Source organism: Mirounga angustirostris, unplaced genomic scaffold, assembly GCF_029215605.1.
Source record: "Mirounga angustirostris isolate CCGP_5_RB_7025 unplaced genomic scaffold, mMirAng1.0.hap1 SCAF_1, whole genome shotgun sequence".
NCBI classification, from domain to species: Eukaryota; Metazoa; Chordata; class Mammalia; order Carnivora; family Phocidae; genus Mirounga; species Mirounga angustirostris.
The window spans coordinates 120529428-120539270 of record NW_026991709.1 but is presented as its reverse complement, the minus strand read 5'-3'; positions in this window follow the sequence as shown (position 1 = coordinate 120539270).

The following is a 9843-nucleotide window of genomic DNA, read 5'->3' as shown; positions in this document are numbered from 1 at the left end:
ACTGAGCCACGCAGGTGCCCATATACATAGATTTTTTTTTTTTTAAGATTTTATTTATTTATTTATTTGAGACAGAGAGAGAGACAGAGAGCATGAGAGGGAGGAGGGTCAGAGGGAGAAGCAGACTCCCCGCCGAGCAGGGAGCCCGATGCGGGACTCGATCCCGGGACTCCAGGATCATGACCTGAGCCGAAGGCAGTCGCTTAACCAACTGAGCCACCCAGACGCCCTACATAGATATTTTAAAAATTCTGTTAATTGGTATGTATTAAATACCAAATATAGTCAAATACCACGATGGCTTTATATTGATAAATACATATCTAACCTAGTCGAAATACTGTCCACATACTGTATATCCCACTTTTTCTCATAAGCATTATATTTCAGACATTCTCCCACATCATTAAAAACTCTCCGTAATCATCAGTTTCTGGCATTTACTTTTCAACAGCCATTGTGTGGCTCTCCCTCTGCTGACCCTCCCTGGACCTCCTCCAGGCGCCTCCCGCCCACCAGCTTTGTTTTACGGATTCTTCTCAGCGGAGCTAGAGGAGGGGCCTCTGACACGGTCCCTGTTGGGCTCAATTATGGAAAACATGGCCTGAGTCACGAGATGAGTGATTGCTGTGTCCCTCCCGCCTGTTACAGGAGCCATCACGAAGATGCTTCCAGAGTGCAGGCCCAATTTTGTTATTTGCCATTGTGGTTAATGAAAAGATGAAATTGGAGCCTATGAGCATAACATGTAGGCAGCACCATAATTAGCCCTTTGGAAGGTGAAAGATCCACTTTAAATAAAAGAAAATAGTTTTACTCCCACAATGAAATGGCTGCAATTTTCCAGCTAATGCAGAACCTGCAGTATTTCTGTAATTATATCCCCTAGGTCTTCTATTCACTGTAATCTCTCCCTTTCTTTTTCTCTCTTTTTCCTCTCACTTTCTTTTTTACTCCTAAGTAAATTCCATTTGGTAGAAAGAAGGCTAAATATTATTTGCAAACAGGAGGAAAAAGCTCTTACCCACATGATGAATGCATTTTATTTTGGAAGGGAAGAAATAAAAGGCCAAATAATTAAGTCCTGATCCTGGCAGAGTCGTGCTTTCCTCAAATTCAGCCAAACCTACACAGGTGACCCCTGGCCTTGTTTCTTCATGAAAGGACAGACGCCCTGAGGAGGAAAGGTAGTTTCCTGGCAGGGGTGGGTGACTGAGAGCCACAGCAAACCACAGGGAGGAGGAGGCCGCCGAGAGAGTGGGGCCAGACAGCCCGGGCTCTGCCCCAGACCACACCTCCAGACCATCACCTTGCCTCTCCGTGCCTCACTTTTCTTACCGGTGAAATGGCTAAAGCACCCTGCCTTGCAGCCCGTCGCCAGCATAGGAAAGTGCCCAGCACAGTGCCCGAATCCTGGTCAGGGCTCAACAACACTCATTACTCCTTTTACCCTGTGGCCATTGACTGAACGAACCTTTAACACAGACCCAGAGCACCTGAGCCGAGGATGACTCCCTAGCTACAGAAGACTTACGGCTCCAGGAGTCTAGAAGATGGCCAGAGTGAAAAGCTTTTGATTTTCTCAAAGCAGCACATTGAGGAGCTTTGCAGCAAACAATCTTGCAAGACAGGTGCTGTTTCTCTGTTTTACACTGCAGGAGACAGAGATTCAGCAACTCGCCCGAGGCCACGCATCTTGTAAGTGGCAGAGCCAAGACTTACACCCTGTTCTAGCTGATGCTGGAGCCTCCGCTCATTTCTCTGCTCCTTTGCTCCCTGGTTCCACTGTGTACTAATTTTTCATCTGCAAGGTGGCCATGTTGCTTGTTGAAGTGGTCAAGTGCATGGCCTTTTGTTATCAGACAGGCCTGAACTCAAGCTCCAGACCTCCCATCTCCCAGCTGTGTGACTTTGGGCAAGGAACCTAACATCCCTGGGCTCCATCTGAGACATGAGGACCTGGATGGAACCTATCTCATAGATGCTGTGGACATAAAAGCAGAGCAAGCGTGCGCTATGGCTGGCATCTTGTAAGCATCTAGTAAAATAATAGCTTTAATGACAGATCTCCTCCTATGCTGTCGGGAAGTTTCCTTGAGGTCACAAACACAAGACTTTCTGACTTGGGAAGCCTAGATCCACATCGGCCCAAATGTCGTTCCACCAACCATGGCCCTCCTGGTAATCATGGCCCTTGTGACTAGGTATGAGAAAACCATCCCCACACCTCTTGAGGCTCTGGGCTCTGAATCATCCCCAGACCTGAGGGGGCAGTTACCACATGAAAATGTTTGCATGAGGCTCAGCAGCGAGTGCAGAAGCTTAAGTAGCAATCCCCTTCCTGATTAGTTTCACTGCTGAGCCTAGTCAAACCGAGTCCGTTCCCTCAACACAGGCAGCACGGAGACCTGGCAGGGGCAGCGGGGGTGGGGCTGGGGGGAGCGCCTGATCTGTGATTAAAAATTCACTGCAGATCATCAGCCAACAAATTGTGCCCTTCTGGAAGACTAAAAATTGACTGCAGTGTCAATTTACTGCCCCAGCCTGGGAATCTGTGCCCTGGTCTGGGGATAGAGAGATCAGTGTCATTACCAGCCCCGAGAGTCAGGTGGTAGTGGAGGTCAGACCAGGCAGGGCTGGAAAGGTGGTAGGCAGATCTATGGGGGCCAGGGTTCCTTCCTTCCCACAAATATTTTTTTTTAAGTCTTTATTTAAATTCCATTAGTTAAAAATAGAGTGTAATACTAGTTTCAGGTATACAACACAGCGGCCCAACACCTCCATTCAATACCCGGTGTTCATCACAACAAGGGTACTCCTTCATCTCTACCACCTATTTCAGCTATGCCCCCACTCACCTCCCCGCTGGTAACCATCAGTTCCACAAATAATTCTCGAGTCCCAGCTGAGCCACGTTGTGGTCTAGGCTCTGAACTAGAGAATGAATCTGAGCCGGTCTGGACCCAAGGGGTACAGAGAAGTTAAAGGACAATGACGCTCATTAGTCAGCCGTGATAAAAGTAAGCACAGGTGCCATGGGAGCCCAGAGGGGACCTCAGCCTTGGTGGTGGTGGTGGCGGCGGCAGAGGAGATGTCCAGGAGAACCTTCCAGAACAAATGACATCTGAGCTGAGCTGTGAGGAGTGTTGGATAAACAGAGGTGGAATTTAGAAGAGCCTAGGCAATGGCCCACTGACACTTGGGGCATCCAAATAATTTGGCATGAGTGGAAGGAGAAGTGGCACACAGGGAGGGCAAGAATGGAAAAGGTGAAGTCAAAGAAGCTGGCTAGGGCTGGCCATGAAGCATCCTAGAAGCCAGCCCGCAGTGAGAGGAATGAGTCAGGCCCGTGGCCTGATGGCCTTAAATCCTGATTCTGCTGTTTTGCAGCTGTGGAGCTGTGGGCCAGTTTCTCATGCTCAAGGCTCAGTTTCTCATCTACATAAGTGGGAATTCTAACATCTACCTCATGGGGTAAATCTTTTTTTTTTTTTTTTTTTTTTTAGACACTTTCTTTTTCCCAAGCTTGAGGATTGGGGAGAATGTGGGACAGGAAAACAAGCAGGCCAGTGTCTGGCCAGGGACGCTTTCCTCTCTGGGAGAATCATCTATTGCCAAGCCCTTCGAAACTCACAGTGTAGCTGGAACCACAGAACCCGTAGTCCGCCAGTCTAGCGTCTCCGTTGGGGTGTGAGGTTGGGGGGGCCCCTCTGTGTTTGTACAGCTTGGAGGCAATCACAGTCCTCAGCCAACCTGCTGTGTGGGCCACTTGGTTGGGGCCCTTGCCTTAGGAAGAACGGATGTTTCCAGGCTGAATGAATGTTTACGGGTTTTATTTATATCCTCTTACCGGAACAAAAGTTCTCCAAAGGGGCGAACAGGGTGCCCTGAAGCACTCAGCAGGCCCTGGCATGGAGCGCCGTAGGCGCTGGTTGCCTCCCAGCAATGCCTGCCCCACTGAGTACTGGGGAAAGCCCTAGACCACAGGTCCGGGAGCTTATCCTGGGAAGCAGATCTTCCCATTGCCCTCCAGTGTGCTACTCCCATCTGCCCCCAGGGAAGATGGCAGGCTTGGCCAAACATGCAGGGGTTTGCTCCATCTTCTCTGAAGGGCTCCCTTCCTCACTCAGGGTAGCACGGTGCCATCTTGTCATAGTGCCGAGGCCTGGGGCAGACAGGTGGTGGGATAGGGGCCTCCTACAGCCACCGGAGGGGGGCCACCTCATGTAGCTATGGCTTCTGATGTGCTGACGGCCATCTTTGCTCTCATGCTTCCAACCGCTTCAGCTCCTCTTCAGGAAGCCCATCCCAAACTCTCCTGGCCTCCTTCTCACTTTTCATAGTACTGTTAACAGCAGCACCTGCGATGGGACTTTGTCTCCTCTAGAAGCAATATCTCCAAACTGAAGCTATATCAGCACATGCTCCCTGTCCCAGACCTGGGCCCTCCATCGCCCCTCCATAGCCACCTCCGGAGGTGACTGCTCATCTGCATGGTGGCAGGATGCCTTGAGGAGGTGCTTACGGGCTCACGCAGCGGGCAATCCCTCGCCTCCAAGCCCGCTCTGCACCACTGGGCAGTACTCGCCTTTCCATTCAGTTTGGATTGTGGGAGGGAACGATCATGCTCTGTATTTATATGTATTTTTTTTTAAATTTTTTTTTTTTAAGATTTTATTTATTTATTTGAGAGTGAGAGAGAACAGAGTGAGAGCACAAGCAGGCGGGAGGGACAGAAGGAGAGGGAGAAGCAGACTCTCCGCTGAGCCGGAAGCTTGATGTGGGGCTTGATCCCAGGCAGACGCTGAAGGCAGACGCTTAATGCCTGAGCCACCCAGGCGCCCCTCTGTATTTATATTTTATTATTCCCTTAAGGTCGATCACAATGCTGAGCACCTACTAGGGACTGAATGAGGGAATTCATGGCAAGAAAAGATCAAAAGTCTTAAGTCATTAAGGATACAATCATACATTGCATTCCTACTCCCTGGTTAGATGCACAGAATGTGGCACTGGCTGCCTGTGTTCTGAGCCCAGATCCACCACTGGCTGTGTGACCTTCAGCAAGTTGTTAACCTCTCTGTGCCTCAGTTTCCACACCTGTAATTTTGAGATAGTTACATGATTTTGGATTGAGTATGTTAATAGGTACAAACACAACAGAGACTGCATTTTGGTAAGTGCTACATAAGTTTTTGTTGCTATTATAGCTAAAAATATTGGTTGTTCATTCTCCAGCTTGACTATTCTGGAAAAGAATAATAAAAGGAAAACACTAGCTGGATCCTGTTCATTCAAGAGGCTTTGAGGTCCAGGCAAGTGGTTTTGAGGGTTTTTTAACAACTTCGCTGATTAAAGAAAAAGAGAATTGATCCGCGGGCCAAACTTTTTCCATCTTGACCAATGTGCAGATTTGATTGTGATCGTGGCTAAAATTGCAAGCTCTGGGGGCCCCAGGAAGCACTGGTGATCCCTAGTCCCCGACCCTGGGCCCACACTAATTTGCCTGCCCGCATTCAAGTCAGCAAAATGGAACAAGTCAAAGCAATCAGGACGGTAGAGAAAATCAGAAACATTTTTCCTCCCCTGTGCCTAACAGAAGAGTAGGGTCCCTTAATAGAATAAATAAATTTAGTCGTCCATTACTTTAGGACAACCACTAAAATGAAAAAGTTGACCTTACATCCCCAAGCAAGGGAAACTCCATTGACAAATTCAAGTTACAACAGGAAGGCAGTCTTGACATCTGATGCTGTGGCTGGAAATGTTAAGTAAATGGACAAGTTTATGAAACAATATGCCAGCTATCAAATCACATCCTCAGTTTCTACAAAAGACTGAAAGAGATATTTCCCACGTATCTGCGTTTTCCTCATTCTCAAATACTATTTCATGGCTGGGCAGAGGGAATTGGACCTTTTTCTGCTGGAGGGCACTTCTATTCCAGCCAGTCGTCTGTTTCTGCTACAAAAATAGCCAAGATCATTGCGATGGGTTAAGAACAGTTTTGGAATAAGTTCTTCCCCACCCCCTTTTAAATTCATGGCATTCATGCCATGCCAAACCTGCTCAGCAGATGAGCCCAGACATAGAGACGGTCCTTCCCAGGAGAGCACCCTGCAGGACTGTGTACCCAGTTAATCACAAAATTATGCACCATTTGTGCTGTTTGAAGTGCTGCTCAAATTCATAAATCCAAACCAATAAAGGCAAGGTGGAAATTCTTTAGGAGGGAGTAGGGATTTTCCTTCCAGTACAGAGAAGTTAAGACATACGCATTCGCTTATACCTGTTTCTCCAGCCAACACATCTCAGCCCAATTTCCAACTGGGTAGCTCCGCAGCCTTAATGAGCTGTAAGGGTGTTCATTTTTGTTAATTTTGCAGCCGACAATTTCTTCACTGGTTTAAGCGGCCTGCAGACTGTGATTTGTTAGTTCTCATTAGAAGGGAAAAGGTATAGTCCAGCACTCCGCGCTGTCATAAATCACATTTTCAGGTGGCTTTAGCATGCTAGAACATTTCTGAGCACGGGGCCTGACATGAATAATCCCAAGGATGTGGCTCTGTGCTGGGCAGCAGCTCTTGAAGCCTGTCTACATTCCCATCTGTGATTCACTGAACATTCGTGCTGAGGCACAGACAAAGGTGAATTAGTTCCAGGCAAAAATGCATCGATGCTCTATTGAATAGTCAATTATTAAACACATAATGGAATCCGTGGTTAGCAAGGCGTGCTGAAGATGTGCCATGTTTGCACAATTTCTAGCAGAAAAGGAAGGCTGGCTGGTAGCTTTTGAAAAATGAAACAATTCAGTGGTATTTAAGGCCAACTTGGAAACACACCACTTTCCTTAGAGGTGAGTGTGAGCTTTCTGTTCATTATTCACACTTAATTCCATTTCTCTTCTTAATTAGATCTCATGGAAGTCAACTCTTAAAACTCACCAGTCAACAATCCTGGAGGGGACGAATAAGGTAGGTTGTCCAAAGTGGTACACCATCCAACGATCTTCACATTCTGGGTTTGTTTGGGGCTTTTACTCAGCTTATGTGTAAATATGGATGTGTGTGTTCTGAAATTCATAGGGTTTCAAGCAAAATAGTGCATCATGCAGTGCGCCTTTGTGCAGCTTGCCTCTCCCTGGGCTCAAATGCTCAAACGGATGCAAAGCACCATCTAGGAGGCATTCTCTCCAATCTCAGCTGGCTTCCACACTGCCTCAGGCTACCCTGGAATGTGAGAGGACATTCAGTATTTGGGATTCAGAAGGTTGTCCTTTAGCCTGAACTGGATTATGAAGGACAAGTTCTGGTATAGGCGTTTCCTTTAACGCTGTCAGGAGTCAGCGGATGCAAGTAGCTCTAGGTTTGCTATGACCTATGTGTCTTTGAACAAAACACTTGCCCTCTCTGGTTTTACCCATCTGTTAAATGGGTGGGATGATTTCAAAAAAATCTTTGGTTGCTCATATACACATTAAGAATCGGATGCCAAGGTTTGGATGCATGTATGGTCTATTGAATAGTCTTACTTGGGGTAGAAATGAGATGATTTCATTTTTCTCTAATATTGTCCTCAACTGTGATATGTTGACTCTTTTCGTCCTTAGCAACATCTTGGGCAGATTCTACCACTTTTCTGTCACTTTGAGTTATTAGAAATTGAATTTCAATCTGAAACTCCATTTACATCTCCTCTCTTCCGCTATGTAGACTTCAAGCACGTGTTAGGGTCTGAATGTTTGTGTCCCCCCGGAAGTCATGTGTTGAAATCCTAACCCCCAAAGGTGATGGTATTAGTAGGTGGGGTCTTTGGGAGTTTGCTGAAGTTATGAGGGTGGAACCCTCATGAATGGAATTAGTCCCTTATAAGATGCCCCAAGGATCTCCCTCGCCCCTTCAGTCACATGAGGATACAATGGGCCATCTGTAACCCAGAAGAGGACCCTCACCGGACCATGCTGGCACCATGATCTCAGACTGCCAGCCTCCAGAACCGAGAGAAATAAATGTCTGTTGTATCTAAGTCACCTGGTCTCATTGCAGCCCGATGGACTAAGATACCATGACTGTGGGGACTTGTAGAAGGGAAGGGGGTATGGTTTGCTCTCCTGCCTGGCACGTGAGAGTTGGGGGTATGGAGTTTGCCTTTCAGACACCTGCTGGCCTCCACCCCTTGGGTCCAGGGCTGGAGGCAAGGAGGAGAAAAGGAGAGAGAGAAAGTCTTCCCTCACCCCTGATAATTGGTCGGTGGAGGGAGGGAGGTGCTTCTGGCCTCACTGAGGTTTGGGGCAGGACTGATTCTGGATGGATATCTGCAGGCTAATATGGTGGTCCCCACATCAATGGTATACACAGGCTTTGGGGGCAGCATTCAGCTGAAGACTTCTCCAGAAAGGGAAAAAACATTACATTACATTATTTTCCTTTATTTCATCCATAGTCCATGTTCATCCCTTTCTGAGTGGGACAAGGATCACAGTCTCACTTGGGCCATTGGTCACCAGGACGACCCCTGGCTTCTTCAGGCTACCACACTGTGGTAACAAATAAATCCCCAAATCTCAGTGGCTTAGAGCAACAAGAGTTTATTTCTCACTTAGGTCAAGTCTGATATGGGTCAGCAAGGACTAGCCTCCACCTGGTGACTTGGGGTCCCAGACTCCCTCCATCTGGGATGCTGCCACCCTAACACATGTCTTCCAAGATCTTCATGGCAGAGAAAGAGAGGAATGGAGCAGGTCTCTTTCTGAGTCAACCTTGGATGCTCTGGGCTTTAACTTCTTTAATGAATGCTGCATTTCTTCTTTACAGGTACTCTAGACATTTGTCATGTGCAAGGGATATTTCTATCTCCACAATAGATTATTGTAATGTACTTGCCCAATAATGTTACAGTGAGTTAGGACCAGACTTGTCTGAGCCACACTAGATCTGATAATGACACTGTGCATTTATATAGCTCTTTTATTTTTCCAGGAGCTTTCAGATTTATCATGTCAGTTCACTCCTTCAACATCTTTCTGAGGACTGAAGGCCTGCTTCTTCCCTGCACTGTCCAGCTGGAGAAGCCAGGTTCAGCAAGGTTCTGGGCCTTGCTTGTGCCCCACAGGTGTGGCTGACCCATCCAATGGTCCAGTGACACCATGAAGTTGGGGTGACAACAGGTAGATGGGACCCTCATGTCCCTTGGACCTTCCTTGGACCTTCCTCTCTGTCCTTTCACCCACCTCCTGTTCAGGCTGCTCTTCACCACCTGTCTGGAACCTGACTTTCCATGTTCACTGTAACCACCCTGGGTCTTTCAGGGACCTGAGTGTCCAACTTAATAATGTAGTAATAATCTAGTCAAGTCCCACTGATTACTTGATGATTGCATCCTAAGCAGGGCATACAAAATTTGAGGTGGAGTGAATGTATCCTTCCTTGAAATTTCCAGAAGAGAAGTTTTTTAGGCTCTTGAAAATGTGTTAGAACTGTAAAATGTAAGAAACTTGGCATTTTAAATTGTGAAATACAAATCACAGCTCTGTTTCGTATGAGACAATATAAATTGCCATTTTTGAAACAAAAGAAATAAAAACAGAGCCTTTGAGTTAAATAGGGTAGTTTGCACACATGCATTTATCCCTACTGCCTCCTGAGATATTGAGAAAAAAGCAGAAAAAGGAATAAAAATGGTGTAAATTTGCCAAGACAAAGAGATTAGGAGTAAAGAAGACAGTGGACAGGTGAGATCAAGGAATTTGGGAAGATGGGAGGCTGGTGGTGAGGTAGCTGAGTGCATGTGTCCATAGCCAGGATGCTTGTCAGAGTTCAGGGAGGGAAGGCCCAGTTATCT